This window comes from Rhinoderma darwinii, chromosome 8 (genome assembly GCF_050947455.1).
Source record: "Rhinoderma darwinii isolate aRhiDar2 chromosome 8, aRhiDar2.hap1, whole genome shotgun sequence".
Classification (NCBI taxonomy): Eukaryota; Metazoa; Chordata; class Amphibia; order Anura; family Rhinodermatidae; genus Rhinoderma; species Rhinoderma darwinii.
In genome coordinates this window covers 23,643,067-23,655,887 of record NC_134694.1, presented here as the reverse complement: position 1 = coordinate 23,655,887, position 12,821 = coordinate 23,643,067, and the positions used below count along the sequence as shown (strand labels likewise).

The window sequence follows — 12,821 nt, the reverse complement described above, 5'->3', positions numbered from 1 at the left end:
TGATGCATTTGATCAGCTTGTAATCGGGCAATAGTTCGCTGAGGAGTCTCTGCCGCTCGAGATGCAGCTTTCCTCCTGCCATTGGAGACTTTCTGCCAATTGAGGGAGTTTTCTTGGGCGACGTTTTGCAAATTGAAGTTAACATTTAGTTAACTTCAAATTTGCTACGTTTAGATCCTGAAGGTGTAGTGGCTGGCTTAGAAGCCAAGTGAAACATACTTTCGAAATGTGACATAAAAATATCACTGCCATTTTTCAAAACCTCTTAGTGGGTCCAAGGGTTCCCACTGAAGTAAGAAAGATCAACTGCCACCCCATTAAGATTTGACAGAAAACTAGTATGTGCCTAAAAAAATAAGATGCAATGGGGGATTATTTATCTAAACTGGTGTAAAAGAAAAATGAGGCAGTTGCACATAACAACCAGATTCCAGCTCTCCTCTTTCAAATGCACCTTTGATAATTAAAGTAGTTATCTGATTGGTTGCTGTGGAAAACCGCTCCACTGTACCTCCCCATCTAGTAAAGTGCACTACCTGCTGCTGCCAGATAAAAACAACTATATTATAAATGCAAATGTCTGTATTCGCTTTTATAGTATTGGATCGTGATAATGGCTGATAATAGAGATGAACGACAATGTCAGGACCTTTAAGAAACCTATAGGACAGACAAACAGACATTGTCTCTTATGTATTGCCCTGTATTATGTAGCTAAACGCACTTCTCAGTAAAATAATATTTCACTATTTCTTACACAACATTTGGTAAAAAGAAAGTGTAAAATGAAGAGGGTTTTTGCAATAAATATCTGATAGATGCGGGTCCCATCTCTGGGACCCGCACATATCTCTAGAACGGGGCTCCCTAAACCCTGTTGTACCTTTCTCTGTTCCCGCTGCCTCCTCGGCCACTTCCTGATTACATGGTTGGAAATTACGAAAACTGCGTAGCTCGCTGAGCTATGCTGTTTTCCTAACACCCATAGAAGTGAATATCCGTTACGGAAACAGCTGTGGATATGCTATAAACGTCCCTGGTGGGCAAACCCCTTTAATGTAGTGAGATCACCTCCATTATGGAGATCACCTCCGTATACTGACCACCATTTCTTGGTCCACAATTATGCTATTGTCTGTGTGAAGTGATCTGTTCTGCTCACTATATTTTTAAACCATACAAATACAACTACATCAGAGCTAATTTCCTCAGAATTGCAATATGTTTACCAGGTCTGTAATACATTACCAGAATAATTACTATGTAAATGATAGCAGAAAAAGAGAAACTTGATCCAGCGATGGGTTTGCAGGCCTGCTATCTGATGCATCCACCCCTTTGTATATGGACTTTTTAATATATTTGGAATAAAGTTGGAATATTACTTCCTTTTAAACCAAGCGCTGGATCAAGTTTCTCTTTTTCTGCTTTGATCTTCGTGTGCCACCACGAGGATCCGTGCACTGTCCGGGCTCGGAAATAGGATCAGTGAGCTGGAGGATTCCTCCCCATTTACTTCTATGTAAATGATAAATTACCTCAGAAATAACGTGTGTACTACGCTTAAAATTCCCTCTGAAATAGCTTGCATGCACGACTTAAATGATCAATTACGACGTAACTTGAATGCAATATACAAAAAATGATTTACCTCAAATAATTTCCATGTATCTAATCAATAATGCAAACAAACTATTCTTGAGGTATTTTGGTCCTCTCAAGCAATTTCTGAGGTAACTTATCACTGACTTCATGCATTCAAGCTATTCTTGAAGTAAATTAGGGCTTGTTCACATGTAATGGAATTGGCGCAGAAAATTTCTGCAGCAATTCTGTTGAAAGTAGCAGACATTCCGCTGCGGAAAAAGATCGCACCATTTCCTGCATTTTTTACCGCAGAAAATGGTGCGCATTTTGCGGCGTTTTTCTCAATGATGGGAGATGGTGACATCTCCTCTGAAAAACACAGCAATTCAGTCCACTTTTCGCAATGAAAAATACGCCCCGCATGTGAATTTCTGATCGGAGAATACGCAGAAATTCCATTACAAGCCCTAAGTCATACTGTATGGGCCTGTTCACATCACCGTTTGCTTTCCGTTCCGGGGTTCCGTTGGAGGTTTCCATCGGGTGAACCCCGCAACGGAAAGTGAAAGTGGAACCACAGCTTCCGTTTAGTCACCATTGATATCAATGGTGATGGAAACATCGCTAATGGTTTCCGTTCGTCACCATTCCGGCAGGTTTCCGGTTTTCCGATGGAATCAATAGCGCAGTCGACTCCGCTATTGATTCCGTTGTTAAAACGGAAACCTGCCGGAATGGTGATGAACGGAAACCATTAGGCATGTTTCCGTCACCATTGATATCAATGGTGACTAAACGGAAGCTGTGGTTTAACTTTCACTTTCCGTTGCGGGGTTTATCCTCTATATTCTGATAATTGTCAGGAAAATATAATTTTCCTCACTTTTTCTTTCTCCTCAGTTTCATTGTCAGTTTCTTTTGAATTCTCTCCTAAAAATCCGCTCCCTTAACACCTAACTCTACCTAGCAACAGCTACTAGCAGCTCTGATTGGTTGCTCTTGACAATACTACAAAAACGTGATCCACCAACCTGTCATTCGCTGTTTTGCAGCCTTTACCTATTCTTTTTATAGAGAGATATAAAAAGAGAGGAGATATAAAGAGAGAGAAGGAGATATATAAAGAGAGAGATGATATATAAAGAGAGAGGAGATATATAAAGAGAGAGGAGATATATAAAGAGAGGAGCTATAAAGAGAGAGAAGGAGATATATAAAGAGAGAGATGATATATAAAGAGAGAGGAGATATATAAAGAGAGAGAAGGCGATATATAAAGAGAGAGGAGATATATAAAGCGAGAGAAGGAGATATATAAAGAGAGAGGAGATACATAAAGAGAGAGAAGGCGATATATAAAGAGAGAGGAGATATATAAAGAGAGAGAAGGAGATATATAAAGAGAGAGGAGATATATAAAGAGAGAGAAGGCGATATATAAAGAGAGAGGAGATATATAAAGAGAGAGAAGGAGATATAAAGAGAGAGAAGGAGATATAAAGAGAGAGAAGATATATAAAGAGAGAGGAGATATATAAAGAGAGAGGAAGATATATAAAGAGAGAGGAGGCGATATATAAAGAGAGAGGAGGCGATATATAAAGAGAGAGGAGATATATAAAGAGAGAGGAGGCGATATATAAAGAGAGAGATATATAAAGAGAGAGGAGATATATAAAGAGAGAGAAGGAGATATATAAAGAGAGGAAGATATATAAAGAGAGGAAGATATATAAAGAGAGAGGAAGATATATAAAGAGAGAGAAGTAGATATATAAAGGGAGAGGAGATATATAAAGAGAGAGAAGGCGATATATAAAGAGAGAGGAGATATATAAAGAGAGAGAAGGAGATATATAAAGAGAGAGGAGATATATAAAGAGAGAGAAGGAGATATATAAAGAGAGAGAAGGATATATAAAGAGAGAGGAGATATATAAAGAGAGAGAAGGAGATATATAAAGAGAGAGGAAGATATATAAAGAGAGAGGAGGATATATAAAGAGAGAGGAGATATATAAAGAGAGAGAAGGAGATATATAAAGAGAGAGAAGGCGATATATAAAGAGAGAGGAGATATATAAAGAGAGAGAAGGAGATATAAAGAGAGAGAAGGAGATATAAAGAGAGAGAAGATATATAAAGAGAGAGGAGATATATAAAGAGAGAGAAGGAGATATATAAAGAGAGAGGAAGATATATAAAGAGAGAGGAGATATATAAAGAGAGAGAAGGAGATATATAAAGAGAGAGAAGGCGATATATAAAGAGAGAGGAGATATATAAAGAGAGAGAAGGCGATATATAAAGAGAGAGGAGATATATAAAGAGAGAGAAGGAGATATAAAGAGAGAGAAGATATATAAAGAGAGGAGATATATAAAGAGAGAGAGGAGATATATAAAGAGAGAGAAGGCGATATATAAAGAGAGAGGAGCTATAAAGAGAGAGAAGGAGATATATAAAGAGAGAGATGATATATAAAGAGAGAGGAGATATATAAAGAGAGAGATGATATATAAAGAGAGAGGAGATATATAAAGAGAGAGAAGGCGATATATAAAGAGAGAGGAGATATATAAAGCGAGAGAAGGAGATATAAAGAGAGAGAAGATATATAAAGAGAGAGGAGATATATAAAGAGAGAGGAGATATATAAAGAGAGAGAAGGCGATATATAAAGAGAGAGGAGATATATAAAGCGAGAGAAGGAGATATAAAGAGAGAGAAGATATATAAAGAGAGGAGATATATAAAGAGAGAGGAGATATATAAAGAGAGAGGAGATATATAAAGAGAGAGAAGGAGATATATAAAGAGAGAGAAGGCGATATATAAAGAGAGAGAAGGAGATATATAAAGAGAGAGAAGGCGATATATAAAGCGAGAGGAGATATATAAAGAGAGAGAAGGAGATATAAAGAGAGAGAAGATATATAAAGAGAGAGGAGATATATAAAGAGAGAGAAGGCGATATATAAAGAGAGAGGAGCTATAAAGAGAGAGAAGGAGATATATAAAGAGAGAGATGATATATAAAGAGAGAGGAGATATATAAAGAGAGAGAAGGCGATATATAAAGAGAGAGGAGATATATAAAGCGAGAGAAGGAGATATAAAGAGAGAGAAGATATATAAAGAGAGAGGAGATATATAAAGAGAGAGGAAGATATATAAAGAGAGAGGAGATATATAAAGAGAGAGAAGGAGATATATAAAGAGAGAGAAGGCGATATATAAAGAGAGAGAAGGCAATATATATAAAGAGAGAGGAGATATATAAAGAGAGAGAAGGAGATATATAAAGAGAGAGAAGGCGATATATAAAGAGAGAGGAGATATATAAAGAGAGAGAAGGCGATATATAAAGAGAGAGGAGATATATAAAGCGAGAGAAGGAGATATAAAGAGAGAGAAGATATATAAAGAGAGAGGAGATATATAAAGAGAGAGGAAGATATATAAAGAGAGAGGAGATATATAAAGAGAGAGAAGGAGATATATAAAGAGAGAGAAGGCGATATATAAAGAGAGAGAAGGCAATATATATAAAGAGAGAGGAGATATATAAAGAGAGAGAAGGAGATATATAAAGAGAGAGAAGGCGATATATAAAGAGAGAGGAGATATATAAAGAGAGAGAAGGCGATATATAAAGAGAGAGGAGATATATAAAGCGAGAGAAGGAGATATAAAGAGAGAGAAGATATATAAAGAGAGAGGAGATATACAAAGAGAGAGGAAGATATATAAAGAGAGAGAAGGAGATATATAAAGAGAGAGAAGGCAATATATATAAAGAGAGAGGAGATATATAAAGAGAGAGAAGGAGATATATAAAGAGAGAGAAGGCGATATATAAAGAGAGAGGAGATATATAAAGAGAGAGAAGGAGATATATAAAGAGAGAGAAGGCGATATATAAAGGGAGAGAAGGAGATATATAAAGAGAGAGGAAATATATAAAGAGACAGGAGATATATAAAGAGAGAGAAGGCGATATATAAAGAGAGAGGAGATATATAAAGAGAGAGAAAGCGAAATATAAAGAGCGAGAAGAAGATATATAAAGAGAGAGAAGGAGGTGTATAAAGAGAGAGAAGGAGATATATAACGAGAGTGAAGGAGATATATAAAGAGAGAGAAGGAGATATATAAAGAGAGAGAAGGCGATATATAATGAAAGAGAAGGCGATATATAAAGAGAGAGAAGGAGATATATAAAGCGAGAGAAGGCGATATATAAAGAGAGAGGAAGATATATAAAGAGAGAGGAGATATATAAAGAGAGAGAAGGAGATATATAAAGAGAGAGAAGGCGATATATAAAGAGAGAGGAGATATATAAAGAGAGAGAAGGCGATATATAAAGAGAGAGGAGATATATAAAGAGAGAGAAGGAGATATAAAGAGAGAGAAGGAGATATAAAGAGAGAGGAAATATATAAAGAGACAGGAGATATATAAAGAGAGAGAAGGCGATATATAAAGAGAGAGAAGGCGATATATAAAGAGAGAGGAGATATATAAAGAGAGAGAAAGCGAAATATAAAGAGCGAGAAGAAGATATAAAGAGAGAGAAGATATATAAAGAGAGAGAAGGAGATATAAAGAGAGAGAAGGAGATATAAAGAGAGAGGAAATATATAAAGAGACAGGAGATATATAAAGAGAGAGAAGGCGATATATAAAGAGAGAGAAGGTGATATATAAAGAGAGAGGAGATATATAAAGAGAGAGAAAGCGAAATATAAAGAGCGAGAAGAAGATATATAAAGAGAGAGAATGAGGTGTATAAAGAGAGAGAAGGAGATATATAACGAGAGTGAAGGAGATATATAAAGAGAGAGAAGGAGATATATAAAGAGAGAGAAGGCGATATATAATGAGAGAGAAGGCGATATATAAAGAGAGAGAAGGAGATATATAAAGCGAGAGAAGGCGATATATAATGAGAGAGAATGAAATATATAAAGAGAGAGAAGGTGATATATAAAGAGAGAGAAGGCGATATATAATGAGAGAGAATGAAATATATAAAGAGAGAGAAGGTGATATATAAAGCAGAGGCGTAACTGGGTTCTCCAGCACCCGGGGCAAAGATTCAGTTTGGCGCCCCCCCAACCTCTTTCCCGATATCTCCTTCCCCGTCGCCGTGTTTGTTTTCTCTACCAATCAATGACGTGTCATTTCTTTTACACATTTCTTTTTATGTAACTCGAGCATAAAAACATTTGTACATTTTACAAGCAATATAGTTCTATACACAGCACCAGAACCAAGCTCAGTACATAAATACAATACCAGAACCAAGCTCAGTACATAAATACAACACCAGCACAAATAAAGCTCAATTTAGTACAACCCCTGCCGTATAGGTTTGTACGGCGTAAAACTACAGCTCCCAGCATGGCCTGAACAATGGTGAGGATATGCTGGGAGATGCTGTTTCACAAAAAATAAATCATATAATCATACCACCATCATCTCGCTGCAGATCATACAGTGACTACATTACTGATTAGAGGCAGAATAAACATTTACATTAAGTGACTCACCGGTGACGTTTCAGACTCTTTTTCTCCATCCGATCCAGACCTCTATGATGACTTCTCCCGTATCACAGCCCATTTCTGCAGTTTGCCGCTCAGATGTCTTCAGCTTCTCACTTTTCCAACATTTCTACACCTATAAATAAAGATAAAGTTCTCATTATACCACACACTACGCCCCTAAATATAATAGCACCATACACCGTGTCCCACACACAAACACACTGTGCCCCCTGTAGATAGTGCCTGCAATAGAGCCCCCTGTAGATAGTGCCCCCCATAGATAGTGCCCCCATATAGCCCACCCCTGTAGTGTCCCACAAATAGCTCACCCTATAGTGCTCCACAGATAGCCCACCTCTGTATATAGTCCCCCTGTAGAAATAGCCCACCCCTGTATATAGTGCTCCACATAAAGTCCACCCCTGTATATAGTGCTCCACAGATAGCCCACCCCTGTATATAGCCCCCCTGTAGATATAGCCCAGACCTGTATATAGTGCTCCATAGATCGCCCACCCCTGTATATAGCCCCCCTGTAGATATAGCCCACCCCTGTATATGGTGCTCCATAGATAGCCCACCCCAGTATATAGCCCCCGAGTAGAAAGACACGCCCCCTGTAGATAAAGCCCCCCGTGTAGATAAAGCCCCCCCCCCGTAGATAAAGTTCCCCTTGTAGATAAAGCCGCCCCTGTAGATACAGCCACACACCTTTTTATTACAATTAAAAAAAACAACTATTCAAACTCACCTTAATCCCGTTCCCACGCCAGCCAGCAGCAATGGAGACTTGCTCTCTTCTGCGCAGGTCTCCAGGGGGTTGAACGAAGCGTCTATGAAAGGTGCTGATTGGCTGGGCAGAATGACTTTCCCTGTCAGTCAGCGCCTTTCAGCGACGGAAGCGCGACTCGTACAAAAGAGCTGAATGGACGGGCACGAAACTTACCCGGCCATTCATTACTTCTAATTGTATCTGTGTCCTATAGACACAGGTACAATTATAGTGCAGGAGGAGGTTGCGCTGGCACCCCCTTTAAGTTGTGCCCGGGGCACATGCCCCGCCTGCCCCCCCCCTTGCTACACAACCGTATAAAGAAAGAGAAGGCGATATATAATGAGAGAGAAGGAGATATATAAAGAGAGAGAGAAGGAGATATATAAAAAGAGAGAAGGAGATATATGACAAGAGAGAAGGAGATATATGACAAGAGAGAAGGAGATATATGACAAGAGAGGAGATATATAAAGAGAGAGAAGGCGATATATAAAGAGAGAGAAGGAGATATATAAAGAGAGAGAAGGGGATATATGACAAGAGAGAAGGCGATATATAAAGAGAGAGAAGGCGATATATAAAGAGAGAGAAGGAGATATAAAGAGAGAGAATGAGATATATAAAGAGAGAGAATGAGATATATAAAGAGAGAGAAGGAGATATATAAAGAGAGAGAAGGAGATATATAAAGAGAGAGAGAGGGAGATATATAATGAGAGAGAAGTAGATATATAAAGAGAGAGAAGGAGATATATAAAGGGAGAGAAGTAGATATATAAAGAGAGAGAAGGTGATATATAAAGAGAGAGAAGGAGATATATAAAGAGAGTGAAGGGGATATATGACAAGAGAGAAGGCGATATATAAAGAGAGAGAAGGCGATATATAAAGAGAGAGAAGGAGATATAAAGAGAGAGAATGAGATATATAAAGAGAGAGAATGAGATATATAAAGAGAGAAGGAGATATATAAAGAGAGAGAAGGAGATATATAATGAGAGAGAGAGGGAGATATATAATGAGAGAGAAGTAGATATATAAAGAGAGAGAAGGAGATATATAAAGGGAGAGAAGGAGATATATAAAGAGAGATATGTCAGCCAAACAATGAAGCTGGACAGTAAGGCTGGGTTCACACGAGCACATTAACGTCCGTAATGGACGGACGTATTTCGGCCGGAAGTCCTGGACCGAACTCAGTGCAGGGAGCCGGGCTCCTAGCATCATAGTTATGTACGACGCTAGGAGTCCATGCCTCTCCGTGGAACTACTGTCCCGTACTGAAAACGATTACAGTACTGGACAGTTGTCCTGCAGAGAGGCAGGGACTCCTAGCATCGTACATATCTATGATGCTAGGAGCCCAGCTCCCTGCACAGAGTTCGGTCCGGGACTTCCGGCCGAAATACGTCCGTCCATTACGGACGTTAATGTGCTCGTGTGAACCCAGCCTAAGGAAATCCTTTTTGGCGGGTGCAAGCTTCCAGGCAAAAGACCACTTCACCTACAGCAAACTATCCATCTATGAACAGAAGCAGCACTTCAAAAGTATGATCCAATAAAGAGCTTTTATTCACCCAGTGTTCATAGAAGCCTCTGGGTGAATAAAAGTTTTATATTGGATCATACTTTGGGAGTGCTGCTTCCGTTCGTGTGTATGTATATATATATATATATATATATATATATATATACACAGGGATGATGATCATCTCTGTATATAACCCTCATCATTCCTGAATATACCAGCCATCATCCCTGTATATTCCATCCATCATCCCTGTATATAATCTTCATCATCCCTGCATATTATCCCATCATCACTGTGGGCACTGTCCATATATATAGCGTATATAGCAGAAGTCCAGCGGAATCTGAAAATATGCCTCTTCACGCCGCACATCCGCACCTTGTCAGTGACGTCGCACGTGACGCCACTACACTAAAAGGCAGAGCACGGTCTTAGCGGTGGTGGGGGTGTGGTCACCGCGATATGCCTCCCAGTGTGGTGGCGTCATGTGCGACGTCAATGACGTGAGTCACGTGACGTCTCATGTGACTGGTCCCCGTGAGTTACAGCCGTGACCTCGCCCCCTCTGCGTGCCGCTTCTGTCTTGTTTGCAATGTGCATATCAATTTAGCGTGTGCGCAGTGCAGACTCTGAAAAAAATTATAATTTGTGGACAGTGTTTTTTCTGCCGTACACTGCAGATGTCAGAAGAAAAACCCCATTTTTTGCGCACTGTCCTTAAAATTACGGACGGTTGGCTACCCTACCACAGAAGCAATATTTTACCCTCTCAATGAGGGCATATTATTTACACATGTCATATGCAAATGTGCACATCTAATGTGGTTGGAATTATTGGAGGTAGACTGGAAACCAAACAACTTCTTTATTAATCCCTTCTCAACATCTGCCGTGTATATATATATATATATATATATATATATATATGGCGCTGTCGGGAATGGGTTCCCACAGTACAGTTACGTCGCGGTGACAGTGCGGGTTCGGAAGCAGAGCCCGCACCATCACTGCCGGGTGTCAGCTGTATGTTACAGCTGACACCCTGCTGTAACGGGCAGGACTGGAGCTAGTCTCCGATCTGGCCAATTAACCCCTCAGATACTGCGCTCGATCGAGAGCGCATTATCTGAGGAGTTTGTAGCCGACTGGCACACCTGCGACGAGACAGCTGGGGAGCCGATGGTTGGTATGGCAACCAGAATCCTAACAACGGCCTCCGTGTCTGCCTTGTACGGAAGCCTATGGGGCCTCTGGTGGGTCCCCATAAGCTTGCTGTCAGTGTGTAACTGACAGCTCTAATACACTGCACTACGTATGTAGTGCAGTGTATTAGAATAGCTATCAGAAGTACAGGTCTTCAAGTCCCCTAGTGGGACAAAAAATAAATTTAAAAAAAAGTAATAAAAATGTTGTAAAAATTAGGTTTAAAATGAAAAAGCCCAAAATTGACTTTTTCCCATAATAAGTTATTTTTTTCATTTTTTCGAATAATAAAAGATACTATATATATCGCTGCATCCGTAACGACCCAAAAATTAAAACATTTACATAGTTTATCCCGCACGGTGAACGCCGTAAAAAATGTTTTAAATCAACGCCAGAATCGCTGTTTTTAGGTCACATCTCCTCTCAAAAAATGATCAAAAAGTCACATTTACCCCAAAATAGTACCAATAAATAAGACAGCCCGACCCGCAAAATAAAATCCCTGACAAAGCTTTGTCCACGCAAAAAATAAAAAAGTTATGGGTCAAATGATTTTTTTTTTTTAAAAAGTCATTTTATTGTGCAAAAGCTGCAATACATGAAAAAACAACTATATAAGGGCAGATTCAGACAAACGTTGCGTTTTTGCGCGCGCAAAAAATGAGGCGTTTTGCGTGCGCAAAAACCACTTGACAGCTGCGTGTGTCATCCGTGTATGATGCGCGGCTGCGTGATTTTCGCGCAGCCGCCATCATAGAGATGAGGCTAGTCGACGCCCGTCACTGTCCAAGGTGCTGAAAGAGCTAACTGATCGGCAGTAACTCTTTCAGCACCCTCGACAGTGAATGCCGAACACAATATCGAGAAACCTGTTAAAAAAAAAGAAAAAGTTTGTACTTACCGAGAACTTCCCTCCCGGCCGTTGCCTTGGTGACGCGTCCTTGGTGACGCGCCTCTCTTAACATCGGGCCCCACCTCCCTGGATGACGCGGCAGTCCATGTGACCGCTGCAGCCTGTGCTTGGCCTGTGATTGGCTGGAGCTGTCACTTGGACTGAATTGTCATCCCGGGAGGTCAGACTGGAGGAAGAAGGCAGGAGTTATCGGTAAGTCAGAACTTCGTTTTTTTTTTACAGGTTCATGTATATTGGGATAGGAAGTCACTGTCCATGGTGCTGAAACAGTTTAACTCTTTCAGCACCCTGGACAGTGACTATCTCCTGACGTCGCGTACCGGAATTTTTTTTGCCGGGTTCGGCCAAAACGAGTTCGGCCGAACCCGGTGAAGTTCGGTTCGGTTGTCCGGGTTCGCTCATCTCAAAGACACTCCGTTTGGATGTTTGGAAACAGAAAAGCACGTGGTGCTTTTCTGTTTACATTCATCCTTTTGACAGCTGGTGCGCTGTTTCAGTCGGTTCGCACGGTGGTTTTCACGCACCCATTGACTTCAATGGGTGCGTGATGCGCAAAATACGCGGAGATATTAAGCATGTCGCGCTTTTTGCGCAGTTGACAAACTCTGCGCAAAAAGCACGGACTGTCTGTACTGCCCCATAGACTTGTATTGGTCTGTGCGTGGCGCGTGAATACCACGCGGCCCGCACGGACCCAATACACGCTCGTGTGAATCCCCCCTAAAGTTAACATGTAATTTATGGTGCACTGTGAATGCTGAAAAAAAACCAATAAAAAACAATTCCAGAATTGCTTGTTATTGGTCATTTCCTCTTCCAAAAAATGAAATAAAAAGAGATCACAAAGTTGTATGTGTCCCAAACTGGTACCAATAAAATCCACAGCTTGACTCGCAAAAAACAAGCCCTCATACAGCTCTATCAACCGAAAAACAAAGTTATGGCACTAGTAATGCGGTGATGAAAAAACATCCCGATGTGCAGGCCGGAGGGGAACATTCCTTCAGTTTCAGGGCCCTAGTATTTAGGAATTAGAAAGGGAAGGGACATTGCACATCCGCTGGAAGCGAGGGCGCCCGTATTATACCAGCGCAACATTTTCCCAGAAAAATTTCCCGAACTACAAAGGGGGAAAAGTCCCCAAAAGGTGCAGAGTGTTACAAAAGGGGAATAAGAATGACTCAATTTATTAGTGTGACACTGACCTGTGCATAACGGATTGCTTGACAGCGTAACACACATCTATGGATAATC

General features: G+C 40.1%; 1 protein-coding gene across 1 annotated transcript in view; it reads left to right on the top strand.

Moving 5' to 3' along the window:
* ADGRD2 (adhesion G protein-coupled receptor D2) overlaps positions 1-12,821 on the top strand; it is a 198,456-nt gene that overhangs the window by 30,257 nt on the left and 155,378 nt on the right. The gene's annotated exons all lie outside the window — the stretch shown is intronic.